We start from the raw sequence: 8,029 nt of genomic DNA, 5'->3' as shown, positions 1-8,029 counted from the left end.
AAACCAATTAGGTTTACATAGGAATATGTCGTTCAACAATCATTCGCAACACAAAAATCACAATACAGTTCTTAATCAAAACAAAACAACATAATTATGACGGTAGTATTAAAAGAAATCCGACTCAGTAAATACAAAAAAAAAATTTACATATACAAACATGTTAAATATACAAAGATCATATTGATACAGGCTGTTATAGCTTTTTCAAGAAATGCATCTTAAGTATGTATTTTATATTTGTTGGAGTTATATTATTTCTTAATTCTAGATCAAGATCGTTGACTAAAACCGGAATGAGATAGGCGCTGGTGCGTTTGCCGTATATATTTTTGATTTTAGGTATATTTAATTTTTTGTTTGTGACTTGACGTGTGGCAATTTTGTGTTCCTTTAACTCTTGAATATCCAAATTGAAGAATTGTTCTTTAAGTAAATTGTAATTTACAAGGTCGTGAACGGGAAGTGTTTTACAGATTTTGAATAATAGATTATCATTATTAGCGCAGTCCATTTTAATTTTAGGCGGTACAATGTTTTTAATTATTCTTATTTGCAATCGATGGATACTATTTAGATAAGTGCGATACGTACGTCCATAACTACTGAGCCCGTAGGACAAGACAGAGGTTATAAAGGCATTATAAATAAGCAAGCGTGTATGGAAAGAAATACGGTTTTTTATTATTACGATGTTGGCTAAAAATGCTCTTAATTTTTCACATATACGATTAATATGTGGTTGCCAGTTTAAGTTGCGATCTATTACAAGACCAAGATATGTGTGGTTGTCTACGACCTCAATGGGTTGGCAATCATTCGGACAAGTCATAGATAATTGATGGTTATGAAGGCAGGAGTGACAACGGGATATTAATTTTTTTTGAAGAATGTCTCTTTTATGAGGTGAGCTAATGTGGACTAATTTTGTTTTTTGCGCATTTAGAACCAATCCTGCATCGTGGCACCATCTGCAGAAAATTAGAATTAAACTAGCCACTCGAGCTATCATCAGTAACTGCGGAGTTTCTTGCCGATTCTTCTCTGCAGAATCTTCATTCTGAACCGGCGGTAGCTTTACTTTTAACTACAATTAATTATATAAGACAAATATAATTTTAATTTTTAAAATGACGAGTCAAAAGTACTTCTGAAGCCTACTTGAATAGAATAAATTTTGATTTTGATTACTTTTTAAATAGCTTTATTTATTTGTTACTATTACAGATGCTTAATTATTTCGGTTTCATTAACATATATCATAAAGTGTTCGTACCACTACGAGGCTACGACTAAGTTACAGTCAAACGACAATTGTCGTCCGGTGTTACGGAATTTATTTCGTTTTTTTCGTCAAACTTTCGCCGAAAACCGGCCGGACTTTCCTCGCGCTCCCTTCATTGGGCGGCGCTTGCGTAACACTCTCGCTGTGTCCGGAGATCGAACCGACGACCGCTGCGGACTTGAAAATATTATTGTTTATGTTTTATGTAATCCGGAAAAGGTTACATCGACACAAACATGTCACTCTTTCGGTGATAGTTTTACATTACTTCAGCCACTACAGTTATTAGCTAACCACATCAGTTGCTGTTGCAGCATGAAACTCAAATTTGAAACCGCTACAGCAAGGAAAATGTTTTGAAACTAACGACTTTTGATATTCGTGGTCCTTGAAAATTTTTAGTACCAATTATTATTTGTGAATGGTGTTATTAACGACATCCTGCTCATGATTATACACGACGATGACCCGCCCACTTGTATACGTCTTATATAATAAAATAGTAAATGTCAATTGGCCTATTTATTATATGGCATATGCATTAAAATATTTAATGTAGAGTTTAGCAATATTGATACTTTATCTATCAGATAAGAGCATACACTCACACAAACACACACAAGTGTCAATCAATAAATCGTCTTTTTACTACGACTCATATTTGCACACACAGATGCATAGACCGATTTAAATAAATAAATCGTGCTTACAATGACATATAATTGACATTTAATTATGGTAGCGCTTTATTTCAGGATGTACTTTAAACTAGATGATGTCCTTTAAGCTAATGATAATAAATATGTTAATAAGCAACAATAAGATGATGAATATTATCATGATATTATATTTAACCATAATAGTTGAATATAAATGTAAAACTCCGCTTGTTTAGAATTACACGCGACGCGGAGCTAAAGACATCAACGCGCCTCGCGCATTGTTTGTGTATTCCGATTTTCGAGCGTATTTCAGCTTAAATTACAGTAAAGTTTCAATTTATTGTTCCACAGTGTCTCGTTATAAGTATATAGAATAAGCTTCAACCAAATAAAGGTGGGTTTTATTTTTAGTTTTTCTAAAAACATAATTTTACACTTGCAGTTTCGTAAAAAAATATCATAATTGAATTCCTGAAATAGATTTCGCACAGTTCAATTGACATAACCAATCGTTGGTGTAAACGGTTAAATAACGTGACTAGCCCGTTGGCGCAGTTTGTAGTGATCCTGCATTCTGCTCCGAGGGTTGTGGGTTCGATTCCCACCCCGAGTTTGGGTGTAATATGAATATTTATTTATATATTTATTATTTATAAGTATGTTTATTGAAAAAAAAATGTAGCTATACCAGTCGGCTGTTACCTATAACACAAGTATTAAGTTGCTTACTTTAGGAACGGACGACCGTGTGTATTGTGTAGATATTTATTTAAATACTATTTAAACTTTAATAACCAATACAAATGACAATATTATTTAAAAATTATGAAATTAGTTCATAATTACCTATGAATAGTAATATTATTACAACTACTACACAGTAAACGGTACGGTTTCCTTAGCGATGTGCGAGTATTACGTGGGCAGTGCGGGGTACGCGCGCGCTGAGTTACTGGCTGTACTCGTAAGTTACACAATTATTCTAACGTCGCCTACATTTCGTACAAGCCGACCTTCAGCAACTTCCTTAAAGGAATGTCAGGCGTAAACAAATTACTCGCGTCTTAAGTTTTTATATTTTAATTACGTGGACTTATAAGGAGCGAGCTTTAGAGAGGTGCAGTGCGCACCTACTCGGATAATTAGTATCGCGGTTCGAAATGAAGGTTAGTGATATTAAGATTCTAGATGGATAGAGACTAGATTCTAATGAGGTTAGTCATACATTCATTGTTTCACAATATACTACTCACTCCAGTATTACAACTAAAATACAAGACAAAGTTCTGAAGATACATTTCATCTTATTTAAGTAAGAAACTACAACCTTATCAATGCCTATCATAAATTATTTCAACACTAAATGCCATATATATTATTTATATACAGTTTAAATATTTATTTTTCTCGTTTGACGGCAACTTATTAAAATATTCTATCAATAAAATGATTTTTAAATGAAGAACAGCACAATAAAGATATTTTCTCTATAATTGCGATAATTATGGTTAGCAATAATTTTTATATAGTAAATTATGTAGTTTTCGATCTAGCGCTTATACCCGCGCAGGCCTAGAAACCCACTTTACTACTTGCAGTCTAAATAAACGTTTCACTTTAAATGCAGTTTGTCAACAATTTATAACCAGTTTCAATCAATTAGGTTTTATTTCATGTACGTAAAAGGCAAGGCATTTGGTCTTCTGATTCGGAGACCTAGAAACAAGATCCCTAATTTCAATATTACTCACCCGCGTCTGTCATCCGGTGCGGACGTTCCAGCTCATGGTTTGACTATTTTAAGTAATGTTTTAGTTTTAAATGTGCGTCGCTGATGCTAATTACATTAGTGTAATTAGCTGCTTATCATTTTCCCAGTTTATAACGCGACTCAGAAATATGAGCAATGTGTAATGCTCTATGAAGAATGTACGTTATAGTTTACGCTGGCCGTTTACAAACCTATGTTTTTGCCTACAAAAGATAAGTTTTTGACACAAAAACAAATTCAGAGATGTATATTATAGTATTGAAACCGGGCGTGATTTTTTTTCTACACAATACACACACTGTCGTAGACGTTCCTAAAGTAAGCAACTTAATGCTTGTGTTATATGTAACAGCCGACTGGTATAGCTACATATATATTTTTTTCGATAAATATAGATATAAATAATACATATATAAATACACAAACAAATATTTATATTACACCCAGACTCGGGGTGGGAATCGAACCCAAAACTCTCGGAGCAGAAGCAGGATCACTACAAAGTGCGCCAACGGGCTAATCAAATTGTAAACATGTTCGAAATTTAACAGTTCCTGAGCAAAGGGATAAATTTATTTAATATATATATTAATATAATTAGAATTTAAAGGGGCAATACATTTTGAATATGGACATCGGACACTAGTTGACATGAACGCATCAAGGGAACTCTTAGCTGTATGAGTTGATCTTGAGTAATAAGATGCTTACCTCACTATCGACATCTTCACCGTTTATAGATATCCCTTTTCTGCGTTTTTGATATACACGTATCATTCTTATTTACCATCGAATTCCACTACATTTATGAGACATTTCTATTTTTAAATATGAATCCTAAAGTTGTAATTTATTAATTGAGAACAAAAAGATTCTAATGAATCTAATGTAACTTATGTGCTAGAAAAACTGTATACACAATCGTTGTAACCGGCCCACAGGATCGAAATAATACCTGTTTATATTTATAATCGAATGATTGATGCGGCAGTTTTGTGTGGCGATTAAGTATATGATTCTCCTTGTATATACCACATGGTGTTTATTTGGATGTCGCAACACAACCGCGGGTGTATATTCTGTACATAATGACTTATTGTTCGGCTCCTGCGGATTGAGTCCGCAACCTTACGTTTGAAAGGTCTCCGGTGACACGTGGGCGCGAGGTGAGCCGGCGATCGCAGCTGATAGCTCTATTACGTGTGACACGAGTTATATCATATGACCGAGTTCAATTTTACACTATTTTTACGGTGAATGAGTCAAATTGTAACTCAATCAATTTTCCTTTCTTGAATTGCTTCAATAGCGGACTCGTACACTGACATAAGACTGGAAATATTTCTTCGAGTTGTTTTAATCAGCAATTAGAACGAGGTTTCTACATATGTTATTTAAAATAGTTACCGTATACATAAGTAAAAAATCTTTAAGTAAAATTTGCCACTGTATGAAAATCGAATGAAAAGTAGAAACAATATGACTTCTAATACAGCAACTAGTTCAAAGCCCCGGCGAGTGTAACGACATAATGTACATGTAATGATATAAACGGTGTGGTCGTTCGCTATTTCATATCATTATTATAATATTCTGTAGAAAGTGAACGCAAGCAGAGCTTTTGTGTGTGTGTCTGTGTGTGAGTGTGTTTATACGTACACGTTTCGATATATTCCAGACAAAGCTCATTTCAAACATTTTTATTTTCTTATTAATATTTAACAAAATATTTTCTCTTCGTCGATTTATGAAAATTCAGTGAGTGTTTCTCTACTCGTTAATGTAATCAATATCAATATTTATAAGTTAAATGATCTAAAATCTCATATCTCTAATATATAATACAATCTCTTCCATAACGCGCCGCTACTCACAGCAGAGCAGTCAAGAAACAGTAAACATATTAACATAGACCGACCCGAACCTGTGACTGTCACAGCTATTTACAATTTCTAACGACGTTATGCGAAGTTTTAAAGCCTTGTTAATACGTGTCATTAAAACTTTAACAATTTAGTTCAATTATAATAAGAGTAAAACAAAAAAAAAAACGATTTTTCATTCGGAAAAATAATAGAATTGATTATCCAGAGGTTGTCATAACATTCGCTAATCTCGCTATCCCCTGACATCATTTGCATACCCGTGCTCTGTAATCGCAAGACTATTGAACAAATGTACTAAGTGTACTACTATACACGTAATGCCTGATGTATCGTAGTGATTGAATTTGATAAAATGGTAAACAATTAGTCGAGGCACATAATTATAGTCGTCGAAACACCTTTCTACTTCTACAACCGGTCTGGTTTTTAGTTCGTATTTAGTTCACAGTTTTATAACAGCAAAACTTTAATACTTAATTCACTGTGAACAGTTTTGATTGCATTCGCATTTACCGCGATTGAGAATGTACTTATACTGCCGATATTTGGCATGGCGTCTGTGTCGCGCATGCGTCCCTAATGTCGAACATATCGGAAGTTTCAAAACGACAATCTCGTTGACTCAAGAATTGTGTTTGCTCGCAAATGAAAAATTATAATTTCAATTGTATAGACCAGTAATAAAACGTAGGTGGACAAAAAAAAAGCACACGACAACAATACGTTTCGATTAAAAAAAGAATAATGGAAATCGCTTTACCCAGTAAAAAGTTATGAGGTAACACGCATTAAGAATAATTGCGTTTGCTCGAAAACGAAAAAAAAACTGACTTCAATTACAAGTAATACAACGTAGGTAGACGAAAAAAGTAACAAACGCACTAGTTGTCACTACGATTTTTGAGGGTTTCCCTCGATTTCTCTGGGATCCCATTATCAGATCCTGGTTTCTTTATCATGGTACCGCATTTGGGATATCGCCTTTCCAACAATAAAAGAATTATTTAAATCGGTTTTTGAAGTATGTAGTTAAAAATGTTCATAGTGACCTTGAAAGCTTAAAAACTTTACGTACGCACGATGTTGGTTTCTGTCACATACTGCAGACGGCCTCGAATGAATTTGTGCAGAACTAGAACCGAACACGTGAGCTGGTCAGCGAGCGAATGAGGAGAACTATGGTGCGTTTGGTTTCAAGTATGACAACAAACAGGTCGCGAATAAATTTGTATTGTAGCGAATGTGTGTTAGAATATACTTATTTTATGAAAAAACGATCCGATATATTCTAAAAAGTTTTTTTTTCATAGGAAGTAACCTTCTAGTTCACCAGAGTAATAGTTATTCATCTTTTAAGTGATATTTTTAAGTTTTTGCCTCAAATAATTGCAGATTAAATTTGCAGATTATAAAAGTGACTTGATACTACGAGTACAAACGAGCGTATATTAGACCACACGACTCATGTAAAACTTCGTAGTTACCCTTACAGTAATATACAAAACGTGACTAGCTCTCTTTCTATCTTCAATAACTTATATCTCCCTCTCAACTTCCGTTCGCCTCACCCGATCACACTTTTCATAACGCTCTCGTCACGCATTCACAAGTTTACTCCCCAAATCAAGCGTGTATAAAGAAGTTTTACTTCAATTATTAACTAGAACTTTACACGTTTCCAGTAATGTCTATAGTAACATTTATACATGCTGCAATGAACGTATTTTTATTTTCGTAGTCCGTGGCTACGGCATTAAAGAATATAGCCACCCCCTCTCTTCCCGTAGGTGTCGTAAGCGGGCCTAAGGGATAACACAGTTCCACTACCACCTTAGAATTTAAAAAGCCGACCGATGGCGGGATGACCATCCAACTGGTGGCTTTGAAATAAACCGACCAAAGACGGACAGCAGCGTCTTCGGTGCGTTAAAACCAGCCCTGCGGTCACCAACCCGCCTGCCCAGCGTGGTACTAACACACACGAGTTCAGGCCATTTTTGAAATTATGATGATGAATGATGAGTCTCTTAAACAGCTTAAGTGTACTCAACAGTTTGTTTCGTCTTCATTGAGTCTACTTTGTTACATTTACGAAATAAGTGAGATATTCAATTACTTATCATGATTATATTTATATAACCTTGACGTATTAATCACACGTTAAAACGATAAATGCTGTTTCATCTTTACGATTTCACTCCACTTTTCAGTGTTTCCAGATCTGTGGCTCAGAGAACGCTGAAGAGCTTAAGATGGCTTTGATTGTGTGAGATACAATAGTTATGGCTGTGGAAGAGCAGAGTATTGCCGGTTCCTATATACAAAAAACGATTCGTTATGATCACGAACCGTTCGCTTTAGAATATAGCAGTTCGAAATTTTAAAGCTACGTTAGGAAAACGACTGGTTTTCTGAATATAGGAAC

The sequence above is a fragment of the Melitaea cinxia genome, chromosome 22 (genome assembly GCF_905220565.1).
Source record: "Melitaea cinxia chromosome 22, ilMelCinx1.1, whole genome shotgun sequence".
NCBI lineage: Eukaryota > Metazoa > Arthropoda > Insecta > Lepidoptera > Nymphalidae > Melitaea > Melitaea cinxia.
Note: the sequence above shows the minus strand (reverse complement) of the source record.